Source organism: Suncus etruscus, chromosome X, assembly GCF_024139225.1.
Source record: "Suncus etruscus isolate mSunEtr1 chromosome X, mSunEtr1.pri.cur, whole genome shotgun sequence".
Classification (NCBI taxonomy): domain Eukaryota; kingdom Metazoa; phylum Chordata; class Mammalia; order Eulipotyphla; family Soricidae; genus Suncus; species Suncus etruscus.
Window position 1 is genome coordinate 55,064,881 of NC_064868.1, and position 17,737 is coordinate 55,082,617.

General features: G+C 43.8%; 1 pseudogene; it reads left to right on the plus strand.

Moving 5' to 3' along the window:
* Positions 1–314: 314 nt before the first annotated feature.
* Positions 315–429, plus strand: LOC126000033 (uncharacterized; annotated as a pseudogene).
* Positions 430–17,737: the final 17,308 nt, after the last annotated feature.

Genomic DNA, 17,737 nt, shown 5'->3' on the forward strand with positions numbered 1-17,737 from the left:
AGAGAAACAGATAAAAATTTAATTTGTGGAATATACAGAAACAAAGCATGAAAATAATAAATGGTCAATGTTAATAGAATTAAAGATATGCTCTCCAGTACTCTGGATATTCAATAATCTGAGTTTGTCCGGAACCCCACTGCTACTTTGTTTGGGGTTAGATCATACTGGGTGATGATGGGGGAGGAGGTTAATGCCTGATACGGTTTGTCGGAGCATACTCTGTTTGCTTTGAGGTCATATTTGGATACCATATATTGCAGCCCTTTGAACGACTTATAGAAAAACTATTTTTTATTTTATTCCAGAGTCAAATCACTTTTCGGTCTTTTGGCTAAGATCAAGTGTAGTATCTGTTCTTATCATTTTAATATTCCAGAGTCAAGTATTACATATTATCCTACTGTTTCTTTTGGTCTAAGACACTAAACATGTATACCTCCAGAATAGTAATACATGAAAAGAAATTTATAAATATTTTCATAGGTGAGTAATAAACCTCAGCAATATTTTTCAGTAAAGTGGAAAAATAACGTATTTCAAATAATCTTTGGTGTATCATCCTGAACACTGTGTTCAAATATAATTTGAATGTTAATTTTTCTCAGAGACCATAACTAGTAGTATTTTCCTTTCTTCTTCTGGCTTACTTCATGATATCTTCCTGTTTCCTCCATATGAGGTAATTGTATGAGTCCATCAACCCTTAGATGCCACGGCATACATAAATTTAGGGAAACTCAGGAGACACACCAGATATATCCCCAGATTATCCTGGTATGGAGAACTGAAATAACCCACACGAGGTTTCTTAAAAGGCCCGCTGTGGACGCCTTTTTCCCTGTGTGGATAGTTGAGGAATTCCAGAAGAGATAAACCCATGCTTGGTGTGACATTTTCTGTCATTATTTGGCTACCTGTCCTTTGTAAAATCTCAGGCAGAATTATGGCCTCAATCAAATAATTTGGCTCAGAATTGCCAGCACCAAAGATTACTAAGAGAACTCCTTTTCTGGATAATATTTAGCACCAAAAGCAAAGACAATATTTTTCCCTTTTTCAAATATGTCCTTGCAGGTATAGTTTCTGGTAATCAAGGGCATAGCCAGAATACAGATCCTGGGCTATTGACTCTTCTCAGAAAATGAGAGCCACACCTTAGGGGATTTGGCTCCTTCCTTTACTTAGCCCCTAAAACAGTAGAGCCCAGCTCAGTGAAGATCAAGTTCCTAGATTTTTCTACTTTTTAATATTTCTTATTTTGCATTTGAAGTTACCTTGAGTTACCTTTGTAACTCAGAATTCTTACCGGTCTCATGGCTCACACCCATAGCTTAATTATTATTTACTGTTCAACTTTGCTATGTGATTGTAAACATTCTTCTCTATACCTATGACTGATTTTTCCCTTTATAAATCCCCCTGCTGAGGGAGGGACTTCAGAGCATAAAAACCGGCTAACCTTTGCAAAAGCTGGCTCCCTGTGTGTGACACCAGGCGGGGAAAATCCGCGAAAGTACACCAGCCCAGTGGGGCTCAGCTGTGAAAGACTGTGAGTGTGACCTGTCTATGTCTGTCTACTGTCCTCTTGCGTGAAACTCTTGCGAGTGGGGCAAAAAGAGCCTCCAGAAACCTCGCTTGCCCAGACGCCATTTTCAGGGAGGGACTTCAGAGCATAAAAACCGGCTAACCTTTGCAAAAGCTGGCTCCCTGTGTGTGACACCAGGCGGGGAAAATCCGCAAAAGTACACCGGCCCAGTGGGGCTCAGCTGTGAAAGACTGTGAGTGTGACCTGTCTATGTCTGTCTACTGTCTTCTTGCGTGAAACTCTTGCGAATGGGGCAAAAAGAGCCTCCAGAAACCTCGCTCGCCCAGACGCCATTTTCAGGGAGGGACTTCAGAGCATAAAAACCGGCTAACCTTTGCAAAAGCTGGCTCCCTGTGTGTGACACCAGGCGGGGAAAATCCGCGAAAGTACACCGGCCCAGTGGGGCTCAGCTGTGAAAGACTGTGAGTGTGACCTGTCTATGTCTGTCTACTGTCCTCTTGCGTGAAACTCTTGCGAGTGGGGCAAAAAAGGCTCAGAGGAGCACTCTTTCTAAGGAAAGAAATCCATTGCAACAAGAAGGAAAAATCACACTAAGAACAGCGCTATATCACAGAAGCAAACATTTCTCTCTGGACTGTCTTCTCTGTTGCATGCTCGGGCCTAAGATTTGACCCAGTGTGAGGCTTCATCCACGGAGGACTCCCCTCCCTTAGAGGCAAGTCAGCCCATCCAGAAAGGGAGGAGCCAGAGGAGTGTGCTGCCTACATCATATAGACAATGAATACCACCACAACACGTAGAAAAACCCACAAAACAAGTGTGACAATGGGGAAACAACGCAGGCCAGCATCAGACATAGAGAATGAAGATGACAATTCTGAGGACCAGATAATGACTGAACAACTAATCAACCTCTCAGATAAGGACTTTAGACTAGCAATATGGAAGGTGCTCAACAGACTCCAAGAAACCATGGATCGAGTTGAACAGAACACTAATAAGAACCAAGAAAATATGAAGACAGAAATCACAAAACTCCAAACTGAAATAACATGTCAACTAACAGGACTGAAAAAGTCAGTAAACGAAGTGAATGACAAAATGGATAAGCTCTGGGACAGGGTATCAGAAGCTGAGAATAGACTTGGTGCTGTGGAAGATGAGATACATAACAATTCCATACAGCAGGAGAGATTGGACAAAAAACTTAAAGCAAATGAGCAGACAATGGAAAAATTAGTCAAAGAATGGGAACAGATGAAAATAGAAGTCTATGATAAGATCAACAGAAACAACTTAAGAATCATTGGAGTCCCAGAGACCCAGGAAGAAAATTTCCAGGAAGAATCAATGGTCAAGAACATCATTAAAGAGAAACTTCCAGAGCTAAAGAATATATGTGATCAAATCCTGCATGCCCGAAGAGTACCAACCAAAAGAGACCCCAGAAAAACCACCCCAAGACACATCCTAGTCACAATGACAAATCCCACAGATAGAGACAGAATTCTGAAAACAGCAAGATCAAAAGGGGAAATCATGTTCAAGCAAGCTTCCCTGAGATTTACAGCAGACCTGTCACCAGAAACGCTCAATGCCAGAAAGCAGTGGTGGGATATTGTGACAAGACTGAATGAAATGAATGCTTCACCCAGAATACTATACCCAGCAAAACTCACTTTCCGGTTTGATGGAAAAATACATGGTTTCACAGACAAAAAACAGCTCAGAAACTTCACAGACACAAAACCAGTCTTAAGAGAAAAACTGAAAGACCTAATCTAAGACAAGACTACCCAAAAGACACACCAAATTTTGAAATAAAGATGGCGTTAAATCCCAGGACAATTCTTTCTCTCAACGTCAATGGACTAAATGCACCAGTTAAGAGACACAGAGTGGCTAAATGGATCAAAAAACTCAATCCAACCTTCTGCTGCCTACAAGAAATGCACCTGAATAGTCAGAACAAACATAGACTCAAAATAAAAGGCTGGAGAAAAGTTATCCAAGCAAACAACACCCATAAAAAAGCTGGAGTGGCCATACTAATATCAGATAATGCAAACTTTATACTCAGGAAGGTTGTAAGGGACAAAGACGGACATTTTATATTAATCAAGGGGTACGTAGAGCAGGAAGAATTCACTCTCCTAAACATATATGCACCGAATGAGGGGCCAGCAAAATATTTAATACAACTGTTGACAAATCTGAAAAATAATATCAACAACAACACAATAATTGTGGGGGACCTTAACACGGCTTTGTCAACACTGGACAGGTCAACCAGACTGAAACCCAACAAGATTATACTAGACCTGAGGAGAGAAATGGAAGAAAGAGGCCTAGTGGATATATATAGGACACTCCATCCCCAGAAACCTGGATACACATTCTTCTCCAATGTACATGGGACATTCTCCAGGATAGACTACATGCTGGCACATAAAACATACCTCCATAAGATCAAGAGGATAGAAATTTTGCAGACTACCTTCGCTGACCACAAGGCTCTGAAATTATTTGTGAACTCCAAAGGGACTCAGAAGAAACACTTTAACACCTGGAAGTTAAACAGCCTCATGCTCAATAACCAGTGGGTCCGAGATGAAATCAAGGAGGAAATCAAAAGGTTCCTGGAAACAAATGACAATAAAGACACAAACTATCAGAACTTATGGGACACAGCAAAAGCAGTACTGAGAGGAAAATTTATAGCTTTGCAGGCACACATCAGGAAGGAAGAAAGAGCTTACCTGAGTAGCTTAATGACACAGCTAATAGAACTAGAAAATGCTCAACAAAAGGACCCAAGAATAGGAAGACAGAAGGAAATAACAAAGCTGAGAGCAGAAATCAACGAAGTGGAAACTCAAAAAACAATCCGAAAGATCAACGAAAGCAGAAGTTGGTTCTTTGAAAAAATAAACAAGATTGATAGACCACTGGCAAACCTAACAAAGAAAGAGAGAGAGAGAAACTTGATAACTCGTATCAGGAATGAAAAAGGAGAGATCACTACTGATATGACAGAGATTCAAAGGGTAATCAGAAACTACTTTGAAAAACTCTACGCCACTAAAAATGAGAACCTGGAAGAAATGAATAAATTCTTGGACTCTTATAATCTTCCACGGTTGAAGGAAGAGGATGTAGCATATCTAAACACCCCCATCACCATTGATGAAATTAAAACAGTAATCAAATGTCTGCCGAAAAACAAAAGCCCAGGTCCAGATGGATTCACTAATGAATTCTATCAAACTTTCCAAGAGGAACTACTGCCAATCTTGGCAAGACTCTTTCATGAAATTGAACAAACAGAAACACTTCCAAATAGCTTTTATGAAGCCAACATCACCTTGATACCTAAACCAGACAGAGACGCTACCAAAAAAGAAAATTACAGACCAATATCACTGATGAATGCAGATGCAAAGATCCTCAACAAAATCCTGGCAAATAGGATTCAATGCCTCGTTAAGAAGATCATCCACTACGATCAAGTAGGTTTCATCCCAGGAATGCAAGGCTGGTTTAACATCCGTAAATCTATCAACATAATACACAACATCAATAACAAGAAAAATAAAAACCACATGATCATATAAATAGATGCAGAGAAAGCATTTGATATGGTCCAACACCCATTCTTGATCAAAACTCTCAGCAAGATGGGAATGGAGGGAACCTTTCTCAATATAGTGAAGGCCATCTACCACAAGACAGTGGCAAATATTATCCTCAATGGAGAAAAACTGAAAGCCTTCCCTCTAAATTCTGGCACAAGACAAGGCTGTCCTCTCTCACCACTCCTATTCAACATAGCACTGGAAGTACTTGCTATAGCGATTAGGCAAGAAAAGGATATCAAGGGAATCCAGATAGGAAAGGAAGAAGTCAAGCTGTCACTGTTTGCAGATGACATGATACTCTACTTAGAAAACCCTAAAGACTCTATCAAAAAGCTTCTAGAAACAATAGACTCATATAGCAAGGTGGCAGGCTACAAAATTAACACACAAAAATCAATGGCCTTTCTATATACCAATAGTAATAAGGATGAAATGGACATTAAGAAAACAACCCCATTCACAATAGTACCACACAAACTCAAATATCTTGGAATCAACTTGACTAAATATGTGAAGGACCTATACAAAGAAAACTATAAAACTCTGCTCCAAGAAATAAGAGAGGACACACGGAAATGGAAACACATACCCTGCTCATGGATTGGCAGGATTAACATCATCAAAATGTCAATACTCCCCAAGGCATTATACAGATTTAATGCCATCCCTCTAAAGATACCCATGACATTCTTCAAAGAAGTGGATCAGACACTTTTGAAATTCATTTGGAACAATAAACACCCTCGAATAGCTAAAGCAATCATTGGGAAAAAGAATATGGGAGGAATTACTTTTCCCAACTTTAAACTGTACTACAAAGCAACAGTTATCAAAACAGCATGGTATTGGAATAAGGATAGGTCCTCAGATCAGTGGAATAGGCTTGAATACTCAGAAAATGTTCCCCAGAGATACAGCCACCTAATTTTTGATAAAGGAGCAGGAAATCCTAAATGGAGCCAAGAAAGCCTCTTCAACAAGTGGTGTTGGCACAATTGGATAGCCACTTGCAAAAAATTAAACTTAGACCCCCAGCTAACATCATGTACAAAGGTAAAATCCAAATGGATTAAAGACCTCGATATCAGCCCCAAAACCATAAGATATATAGAACAGCACATAGGCAAAACACTACAGGACATTACAGGCATCTTCAAGGAGGAAACTGCACTCTCCAAGCAAGTGAAAGCAGAGATTAACAGATGGGAATATATTAAGCTGAGAAGCTTCTGCTCCTCAAAGGAAATAGTGCCCAGGATACAAGAGCCACCCACTGAGTGGGAGAAACTATTCACCCAATACCCATCAGATAAGGGGCTAATCTCCAAAATATACAAGGCACTGACAGAACTTTACAAGAAAAAAACATCTAACCCCATCAAAAAATGGGGAGAAGAAATGAACAGACACTTTGACAAAGAAGAAATACAAATGGCCAAAAGACACATGAAAAAATGTTCCACATCACTAATCATCAGGGAGATGCAAATCAAAACAACGATGAGATACCACCTCACACCCCAGAGAATGGCACACATCACAAAGAATGAGAATAAACAGTGTTGGCGGGGATGTGGAGAGAAAGGAACTCTTATCCACTGCTGGTGGGAATGCTGTCTAGTTCAACCTTTATGGAAAGCGATATGGAGATTCCTCCAAAAACTGGAAATCGAGCTCCCATACGATCCAGCTATACCACTCCTAGGAATATACCCTAGGAACACAAAAATACAATACAAAAACCCCTTCCTTACACCTATATTCATTGCAGCTCTATTTACCATAGCAAGACTCTGGAAACAACCAAGATGCCCTTCAACAGACGAATGGCTAAAGAAACTGTGGTACATATACACAATGGAATATTATGCAGCTGTCAGGAGAGATGAAGTCATGAAATTTTCCTATACATGGATGTACACGGAATCTATTATGCTGAGTGAAATAAGTCAGAGAGAGAGAAAAACGCAGAATGGTCTCACTCATCTATGGGTTTTAAGAAAAATGAAAGACACCCTTGTAATAATAAGTTTCAGACACAAAAGAGAAAAGAGCTGGAAGTTCCAGCTCACCTCAGGAAGCTCACCACAAAGAGTGATGAGTTTAGTTAGAGAAATAACTACATTTTGAACTGTCCTAATATTGAGAATATATGACGGAAATGTAGAGCCTGTTTAGGGTACAGGCGGGGGTTGGGTGGGGAGGAGGGAGATTTGGGACTTGGGTGATGGGAATGTTGCACTGGTGATGGGTGGTGTTCCTTTTATGACTGAAACCCAAACACAATCATGTATGTAATCAAGGTGTTTAAATAAAAAAAATTATGCATTAAAAAAAATAAAAATAAAATAAAAAAAAAGTACTTGTCTTGCAGGTGGCTGGTTCACATTCAGAAAAAAAAAGAAAGAAAAATGAAAGACATTTTTAATAGTATTTCAGAGACAAGAGAGATGAGGGCTGGTAGGTGCAGCTCATGACATGAAGTTCATCACATAGAGTGATGAGTGCAGTTGGAGAGATGACTACACTGAAAACTATCATAACAATGTGAATGAATGAGGGAAGTAGAAAGCCTGTCTCGCGTACAGGTGTGGGGGGGTGGGGAGGAGGGAGATCTGGGAAATTGGTGGTGGGAATGTTGCACTGGTGAAGGGGGGTGTTCTTTACATGAATGTAATCATACAACTATAATCATGTTTGTAATCACGGTGTTTAAATAAAGATAATTATAAAAAAGAGAATAAAAAAAATAAAGCCCCCTGCTTAAAAATTAAATTTTTCGCACTCTTGCCAGAAGACATGTTGACCTCACATACTCCGTGTGTGGTTTCATTATTTTATATTTCATATCTGGCTGCTCGCGTTACCCATTTTACACTCATGAAGGATTTACTCCCCACTAGAGATACTAAGATGCAAGACGTCTGCAGCATTCGATAAACCAACTCCTGGTCTCATTTTTTGTATGCTTTTCTTAGTTTCTATGTTGTTTATTTCTGCTCTGGATTTTATTATATTTTGTCTTCTGGTTGTGTTTGGGTTTCTTTGCTGATGTTTTTAGAGATCCTAAAAGTGTCCCTTTAAACAGTTTATTTTGTCATTTTCCTCTTTCCTGACATAGGCCTATATTGCTGAGTTTCCCCCCTCATTACTGCTTTTGCTGTGTCCCACAAATTTGGACAGTTTGTCTCCTCAATATCATTCGGGTCAAGGAATCTTTTTTTTTTCTTGATTTACTCTTTGATCCAGTTGTTGTTGAGCAATATGTTGTTTAATCTGCAGGTGTTGGATTTTCTTTATAGCTTCTTTTTTACAGTCAATAGTGATCTCTGTTGCATAGTGATCTGATAGGGCACTTCTAATAATTTTATATTTGTGACGTTGTGCAATTTAGACTTATATCCTAAGGCATGGTTTATTCAAGAGAAGGTTCCATGTGCACTTGAGAATAATGTGTATTATGCTTTCTGGAGATGGAGGACTCTATATAAATCCATTAATCTTAGTTCTTCTAGTTTCTCATTTAGGGCTCATATGTCTTTACTAGTTTTCTGCCTACTGGATCTGTCTAGTGGTGACATTTAAGGAACTTATTGACATAGAGGGTTCTGTGTCAATTTGTTGAGTAGAGTTGTTGTTACAATTGGGTGCATGGATTGTGTAATACATCATTTAGAGACAGTTGGGTTCGTGCAAATAGTGCAAGTTCTTTTTGCCTGGTTGCTATTGTCTTCCTTAGTTTATCCATTTTTCTTTTAATTTGCTGGTTTGGCTTGGAGTGTTCTGTCTTTAGGTTTCAGCCCTTCTTTGTCACCCGTGGCGTGGGGCTGGGTCCCTTCTCTGGAGTGCAGCCCTAGCTGAGTATAATGGCTCCGGTCACTGAGTTTTGGCCCTGCCCTCAAGTCTCATCTCTCACTTTACCTGCCAGAAGGCTTAGGTCCCCTGTGCCTTGCCAAACCGCAGTCAGAAGGTGTAGTTCACCTCTGTGCGCTGCCTCCCCCAGACTCAGTAATGACAGAGAGCTGGTCCAGGTCTGTATCAGATTTCCCCTCTCTCTTTACCTGTCAGAAGATGTACTTCACCTTTGCGTGCTGCCTCTCCCAGCCACGGTTATGGCAAAGAAACGTCTGTGTGACCAGAGGCCTGATTTTATTATTTATAACTAAGCAGAAAATTTTCTGTCACCATAAAAAGAACCTGGGTGTGAAAATGAGCTTGCCTAGAACGTGTAATTGCTCCCATGACACTAGGCCTCAATGGAAGAGAACCTGTATCTCTAGGCCAAGGGAATTTCCTTTCTAATTTCCCCCAAATCTTACTGTGCTTATGCAAAATAAAAAAGCACAAAACCTTCCCATCCTCCCCCTCACTTTTTGTTCTTGTTATTATTTGGTTGTTGCTTTTAGTTGTTTTTGTAATTTTGTAGTTGCTGGTTTTGGGTTTGGTTTGATTTTTTGTGTTTTTTGCTTATTTATTATGTTTTTCTTCTTTTTTCCAATTCTTTTAAATTCATATTTATATCCTCTAGATGGACTCCTCTGAGTTTATTTTTTCTTTTATCTTTTATTTGTCTTTTTTCAAACACAATCACATAACTTGTTTTGCCTCATGAGTTGAGGGGGTCAATGGATGGTACCAGTACCAGTCGTATGAACATTGAGTAGAAATAAAAAATGATCAGACTGAAACAACAACCTCAAAATCAACAACAGAATTGATACCCAATCTACAGCAAGCTCTACACAGCCTGCTCTACCTGCTTGCGCCTGGGACTTGATTTGGTGTGGCTACACTGCCAGAGTGCTCCCTTTACTTGGAGGTGAGTCGACCCGCCCACAAAGGCTGGAGTCAGCTGAACTGTGAATGCTCAGGAAACCGCTTTCAAATTTCCTCTCTGACTGCGTGGGCCTGAGATTTGTTCTGGTGTGGCTCCATTATCGAAGGGCTCCCCTTCCTTAAATATAAGTTGACACACACACAAAGGGTGGAGCCAGCTGAACTGTGCTGGGTTCTTAAAGCTCAGGAGATCACTTTCAACTGTCCTCTCTGCCTGCTATGCGTGCTTGTGCCTGAGACCTGATATGGTGGGTCTCCATCACTGGAGAGCTTCTCTTTCTTGGAGGTGAGTCAACTTGCCCACAAAGTGTGGAGCCACCTGAACTGTGCTGGATCCTTGAAGCTCAGGAGACCTCTTTCCACTTTTCTCTCACCCTGCTCTGCTTGTTTGCGCCTGAGACTTGATCTGGTGTGGCTCCATTGCCCGAGTTTTCTCCTTTGTGGAGGTCAGTCAATTGGCCCACAAAGGTTGGAGCCAGCTAAACTGTTCTGGGTCTTTAAAACTCAGGAGTTTTCTTTCCATTTCTTTCTCTGCCTGCTCTGCCTGCTAGTGCCCTGAGACTTGATCTGCTGGTGCTCTATCACCAAAGGGCTCCTGTTCCTTGGAGGTGAGTCGACCGGACCAAAAAGTGTTCTCCTGAGCATCAAAGACCAAACAAATTTCAGCTGAATCCACCCTTTGTGGGCAAGTCGACACACCTCCATGGAAGGGGATCACTCCAGCGATGAAGCCACATCAGATCAAGTCTCAGGTGCAAGCAGGAAGAGCAGACAGAGATGAGAGTTGAAAGTGGTCTCCTGAGCTTCAAGGACCCATTACAAGCTCTTCCTGCTTGTGCCTGAGACTTGATCTGATGTGGCTTCATCGATAGAGTGATCCCCTTCCATGAAGGTGTGTCGACTTGCCCACAAAGGGTGGATTCAGCTGAAATTTGTTTGGTCTTTGATGCTCAGGAGAACACTTTCAACTATCCTCTCTGCCTGCTCTGCCTTGTTCCGTCTGAGACTTGATCAGCTGTGGCTCCATTGCCATAGTGCTTTTTTTCCTTGGAGGTGATTCAACCCACCCATAGAGGGTGGAGCCATCTGAACTATGCTGGGTCCTTGAAGCTCAGGAGACATCTTTCAACTGTCCTTTCTTCCTGCTCTGCCTCCATGCACCTCAAACTTGATCTGGTGTGGCTCCATTACCTGAGTAATCCCCGTCCTTGGAGGTGAGTCGACCGCCCACAAAGAATGGAGCCAGCTGAATTCTACTGGGTCCTTATGCACAGGAAACCTCTTTCAAATTTCATCTCTGCTTGTGTGAGCCTGAGACTTGATCTGGTTTGGCTCTGTTGCCAAAGCACTCCCCTTCCCTGGAGGTGAGTCAACACTCCCACAAAGGGTGGAGCCAGCTGATCTGTGATGTGTCTCTGAAGCTCAGGAGACTGTTTCAATGCTCCTCTCTGCCTGCTCTTCCTACTTGCGCCTGAGACTTAATCTGGTGTGGTTCCATCGCTGCAGGACTCCCCTTCTTTGGAGGTGAGTCGACCAGCCCACAATAGTTGGAGCCGGCTGATCTCTGCTGGGTCTCTGAAACTCTGGTGACGTCTTTCAACTCTTCTTTCAGCCTGCACTGCTTGCTTGCACCTGAGATTTGATCTAGTGTGGCTCCATCGCCGGAGTGCTATTCTTCCTTGGAGGTGAGTCGACCTGACCACAAAGGGTCAAGCAAGCTGAACTGTGCTGGATGCCTGAAGCTCAGGAGACTACTTTAAACTGTCCTCTTTGCCTGCTCTGAATTTTGTGCCTGAGACTTGTTCTGGTGTGGCTCCACAGCCGAATGCTGCTCTTCCTTGGAGGAAAGTTGACCCACTCACACAGGGTAGAGACAGGGCTGGGTCGTTGAAGAAAAGACCTTTTCTCCATTTTCTCTCTTCCTGCTCTGCCTGCTTGAGCCTGACTTGATCTGATGTGGCTCCATCGCCAGAGGGCTCTCCTTTCTTGGAGGTGAATCGACCCACCAAAAATGCTGAAGCCAGCTGAACTGTGCTGCATCTCTGAAGCTCAGGAGACCCCTTTTAACTGTCCTTTCTGCCTGTTCTGCCTGCTTGCGCCTGAGACTTGTTCTGGTGTGGCTCCATGGCAAGAGGGCTCCCCTTCCCTGGAAGTGAGTCAACCTGCCCACAAAGGGTAGAACCAGCAGATATGTGCTGGGTCATTGAAGCTCAAGAGACCTCTTTCAAATTTCCACTCTGCCTGATTTCACTGCTCTGCCTTCTTGCACCTGTGAGTTGTTCTGGTGTGGCTCCATTGCAGTTGTTCTCCCCTTCCTTGGCAGTGAGTTGACCTGCCCACAACAGTCGGAGCCAGCTGAAATGTGCTGGGTCTCTGAAGCTCAGGAGACCTTTCTTTTTTTGTTTTTTCGGGCCACACCCGTTTGATGCTCAGGGGTTACTCCTGGCTAAGCGCTCAGAAATTGCCCCTGGCTTGGGGGGACCATATGGGACGCCGGGGGATCGAACCGTGGTCCTTCCTTGGCTAGCGCTTACAAGGCAGACATCTTACCTCTAGCACCACCTCGCCAGCCCCAGAAGACCTATTTCAACTGGCCTCTTTGACTTCTCTGCCTACTTGCACCTGAGATTTGATCTGGTGTGGTTCCATCACCGGTTGGCTACCCTTCCCTAAAGGTGAGTCGACCTAGCCCACAAAGGATAGAGCCAGCTGAAGTGTGCTGGGTCTCTGAAGCTCTTGAGTCCTCTTTAATCTTTCCTCTATGCCTTCTCTGCCTGCTTGCAACTGAGATTTGATCTCGTGTGGCTCCATCACCGAAGGCCTCCCCTTCCCCGGAAGTGAGTCGACCCACCAAGAAAGGCTGGAGACAGCTGATCTCTGCTGGGTCTCTGAAGCTCAGGAGACTTCTTTCAACTCTCCTCACTTCCTGATCGGCATCCTTGCGCCTGAGAGCTGAACTGGTGTGGCTCCATAGCCGAAGAGCTGACCTTCCCTGAAGGTGAGTTGACACGCCCACAATTGGTGGAGCCAGCTGAACTGTGCTGGGTCGCTGAAGCCTAGATGTCTTTCAACGATCCTCTCTGCCTGCTCTTCCTGCTTGTGCCTGAGATTTGATCTGGTGTGTCTCCATTGCAGAAGGGCTCCCCTTTCTTGGAGGTGAGTCAACCCACAGAAAAAGGGTAGAGCCAGCTGAACTGTGCTGGGTCCTTGAAGTTCAGGAGACCTATGCCAACTGTTCTCTCTGCCTGCTCTTTCTGTTTCGCCTGAGACTTGACCTGGTGTGTCTCCGTCGCTGAAGGGATCCCCTTCCCTGGAGGTGAGTTGACACACCTACAAACGGTGGAGCCAGCTATTCTGTGCTTGGTTGCTGAAACTCAGGAGACTTCTTTCAATGGTCCTCTGCCTGCTTTCACCAGAGACTTGATCTGGTGTGGCTCTGTAGCCGCAGGGCTCCCTTTCCCTGGAGGTTAGTTGACACTTCCACACAGTTTGTAGCCAATTGATCTGTGCTGTCTCTGAAGTGCTGCAGATGTCTTTCAACTGTCCTCTCTGCCTGCACTACTTGATTGTACCTGAGATTGATCTAGTGTGGCTCCATCGCCATAGAGTTTGCATTCCTTGGAGGTCAGTTGACCCACCCACAAAGGGTGGAACCAGCTGAACTGTGCTGTGTCCTTGAAGCTTAGGAGACTTCTTTAAGCTGTCCTCTTTGCCTGCCTGCTTGAGCCTGAGACTTGATCTAGTGTGGTTTCACAGCCGGAGTGCTCCCCTTTCTTGGAGGTGAGTCAACCACCCACACAGGGTAGAGACAGCTGAACAGGGCTGGGTTCTTGAAGCAAAGGATACCTACTTCCCATTTTCTCTCTTCCTCCTCTGCCTGCTTGCACCTGAGACTTGATCTGGTTTGGCTCCATTGCCTGAGTGCTCCCCTTTCTTGGAGATGATTCGACCTGCCCAAAAAGGGTGGAGCTAGCTGAATGGTGCTAGGTCCTTGAAGCTCAGGAGACCTCTTTCCACTTTTCTTACTGCCTGCTTGAGCATGAGACTTGATCTGTTGTGGCTCCAGCTTTGGAGGGCTTCCCTTCCCTGGATGTTAGTCGACCCACCCACAAAGGGTAGAGTCAGCTAAACTGGGCTGGGTCCTTGAAGATCAGGAGACCTCTTTCCACTTTTCTCACTGCCTGCTCTACCTGCTTGAGCATGAGACTTGATTTGGTGTGGATCCATCACCGGAGTGCTCCCTCTTTTGGAGGTGAGTTAACCCGCATAATTATGTTGGAGTCAGTTGAACTCTGCTGGGTCTCTGAACCTCAAGAGACCTCTTTAAACTGTTCACTACCTACTCTGCCTTCTTGCGCCTTGATCTTTTGTGGCTCCATACCCAGAGGGCTCCCCTTCCTTGTAAGTGAGTTGACCTGCCCACAACAGTTGGAGCCAGCTGATCTGTGCTGTCTCTGAAGCTCAGGAGATGTCTTTAAACTGTCCTCTCTGCCTCCTTTGTCTGCTTGCACCTGAGATTTGAACTGGCATGGTTCTATTGCCAGATGGCTTCCCCTCCTTGGCTATGAGACTACCAACCCACAAAGGGTGGAGCAAGCTGAACTGTCCTAGGTCCTTGAAGCTCAGGAGATGTTTTTCAACTGTCTTCTCTGCCTGCTCAACCTGCTCTGCCTGCATGCGCCTGAGAATTGATCTGGTATGGCTCCATTGCCTGAGTGCTCCCATTCCTTGGAGGTGAGTCAACCCGACTGCAAAGGGTGGAGCAGATGAACTGTGCTAGGTCCTAGAAGCACAGAACTGTTTCAACTATCCTCTGTGTCTGCTCTGCCGCTTGTGCCTGAGACCTGTTCAGGTGTGGCTTCATCCCAGAGGGCTCCACTTCGTTGGAGGTGCATCAACCCATTCACAAAGGTTGGAGCCAGCTGAAATGTTGCTGGGTCCCTGAAGCTCAGGAGACCTGTTTCAACTGTCCTCTCCCTGCTTTGCCTGTTTGCTACTGAGACTTGGTCTGGAGTGGCTCCATCACTGGAGGGCTCCCCTTTCTTGGAGGTGAGTGTGCCCGCCCACAAAGGTTGGAGCCAGCTGAACTGTGCTGGGTCCTTGAAGCTCAGGAGACCACTTTCAACTGTCCTCATTGCCTGCTTCACCTGCTTGCACCTGAGACTTGATCTAGTGTGGCTCCGTTGCCTGAGTGCTTCCCTTTCTTGGAGGTGAGTCATCCTGCCCACAAAGGCTGGAGCCAGCTGAACTGTGCTGGGTCATTGATGCTCAGGAAACCTCTTTCAAATTTCCTCTCTGCCTGCGTGCACCTTAGACTTGTTCTGGTGTGGCTCTTTCACTAGAGTGCTCTCTTTCCTTGGAGGTGATTCTCCTCTCTGCCTGCTCTGCTTGCTTGTGCCTGAGCCTTGATCTGGTGTTCCTCCATCGCCGGGTGGGATCCCCTTCCTGGGGAGTGAGTCAAGCTGTCCAAAAAGGTTGGAGCCAGCTGAAATGGGCTGAGTCTTCAAATCTCAGGAGACCTCTTTCAACTGTCCTCTCTGCCTGCTCTGCCTACTTGCTCCTGAGACTTGATCTAGTGTGGCTCCATCCCCAAAGTGCAACCCTTCTGTGGAGGCTAGTAGATCTGCCCACACAGGATTGAGCCAGCTGAACAGTGCTCGGTCCTTGATGCTCAGAAAAACTCTTTCAACTGTCCTCTCTGCCTGAGATGCCTGCTTGCACCTGAGACTTGATCTAGTGTGGCTCCATCACCGGGGTGCTTCCCTTTCTTGGAGGTGAGTCGACCAGCCCAGAAAGGTGCAGCCAGCTGAAATATGCTGGGTCTGTAAAGCTCAGGAGACCTCTTTCAACTGTCATCTCTGCCTGCTCTGGCAGCTTGAACTTGAGATTCTATGTGATTTGGCTCCATTGCTGGAGGGCTTCACTTTATTGGAGGTGAGTCGATCCGCCCACTAAGGGTTGAGCCAGCTGAACTATGCTGGTTCCTTGAATCTCAGGAGTCCTCTTTCAATTTACTTCTCTACCTGCTCTGACAGCTTGCGCCTGAATATTGATCTGGTGTGGCTCCATCAAGGAGTGCTCCCCATCCTAGGAGGTAAGTCGTCCCAGCCACAAAGGGTGGAGCCAGCTGAAGTGTTCCTATGTTAATTACTGTAAGATTAACAATAAAAATTAATTGTTTAGCATTGAAATCAGTGTATTCAGAGGAAAGGTAAGAACATAAGCCATATTGTGAGCATGGGACCAAACCCAGTAGCAAAGGTAGGAGAGAAGGGAATGGTTAGGAAACATGAATATTGATAACGGCTCTTGAACAGAATGTTCACGATAGAATGAAAACAGAGAAAATATGGGACTAAAGAAAATCCCAGGCAGATGTCTCAATATGCAGTAAGATGGTGCAGGTAGGTAACTCTTATGAGCTAGAGAATATGATGTACAGAGGTAAGAGACAAATCAGAGGTATTGTAATGGTACAGTGAGTTGTGTTTTTCTTGCATATGAATGACCCCTCTTTGGTCTTTGGCATCTCTTATGGTCCCATGAACTGTCCAAGAGTGATTTCTGAGTGAAGAGTCAGAGGAGTAACCACTGAACAATACTATATGTGCTCCCCTCCAAAAAAAAAAAAAACTTCTGGGGCTGAAGAGATGGCTCAAGTAGTAGGTGTTTGCCTTGCACATGCTAACCTACGACAGACTGCAGTTCGATCCCCAAGTGTCCTATATGTTCCCTCAAGCAAGGAGCAATTTCTGAGTGTATAGCCAGGAGTAATACCTGAGCTTCACAGTGTGTGCCCCCAAATAAAACCTCAACAAAGAAAAAAGTCAGGAAGCTAGAAAAATGGACCCAATGAACCCATGTCATCTATAAACCATTAAAAGTCAGATCATTTTGATTCTATGCTGAAAACGATTGATCAAGTGTTAGTATAAAAGTTTAATAAGCAATGATACATGCAAACTGTTACCTTGAAAATCCACTCTGAAAATTCTAGAAGACAGATATGAAATGTATAAGACAAGGTTTACAGTGGGGTTTCTCCACAAAGACCCTAAAGAATAATTGTGTCAGTGCATGAGAGTTACTCAGGGGAGCTTTTGAAAACTACCCATAACTGGACTGTATTTCCAAATCATTTGAAAAAAGTTTTTAAAGCTGTCCAGTGATGCAAATGTGCAAACAAGTTTATAATTCAATAAATAAATAAAAGGGCATCAGAGGCTTTTAATTAAAATAGTTCTGGGAAGAGACAGCTGGATGATAGAGTGGTTAGACAAATGATTAAAGCGATTGAATGAATGACTTGGAGTCCTGGTTAAAGGATAAGAAGGCATATAATGCTGGGGATGATTTGTAGGTTTCTCCTTGAGAAAAAGATGGATGTCAATGATTTGGGCACAGGAAGAGTAAAAGTGATGTCCATGTTGAATATATTGAACACTTAAATGTCATTTTATAGGTGTTTGGCTATGCAAATATAGAAATCAGGAGAGGCTTTTCAGGTTGCAGCATGGATTTGTCTATGATCATTATAAATATAGTAAATAAAGCAACATAAACATATTAACTTCTCTAAAGATACCCATGACATTTTTCAAAGAAGTGGATCAAATACTTCTGAAATTCATTTGGAATAATAAACATCCTAGAATAGCTGAAGCACTCCTTGGGGAAAGAAATATGGGAGGCAACACTTCCCCCAACTTTAAAT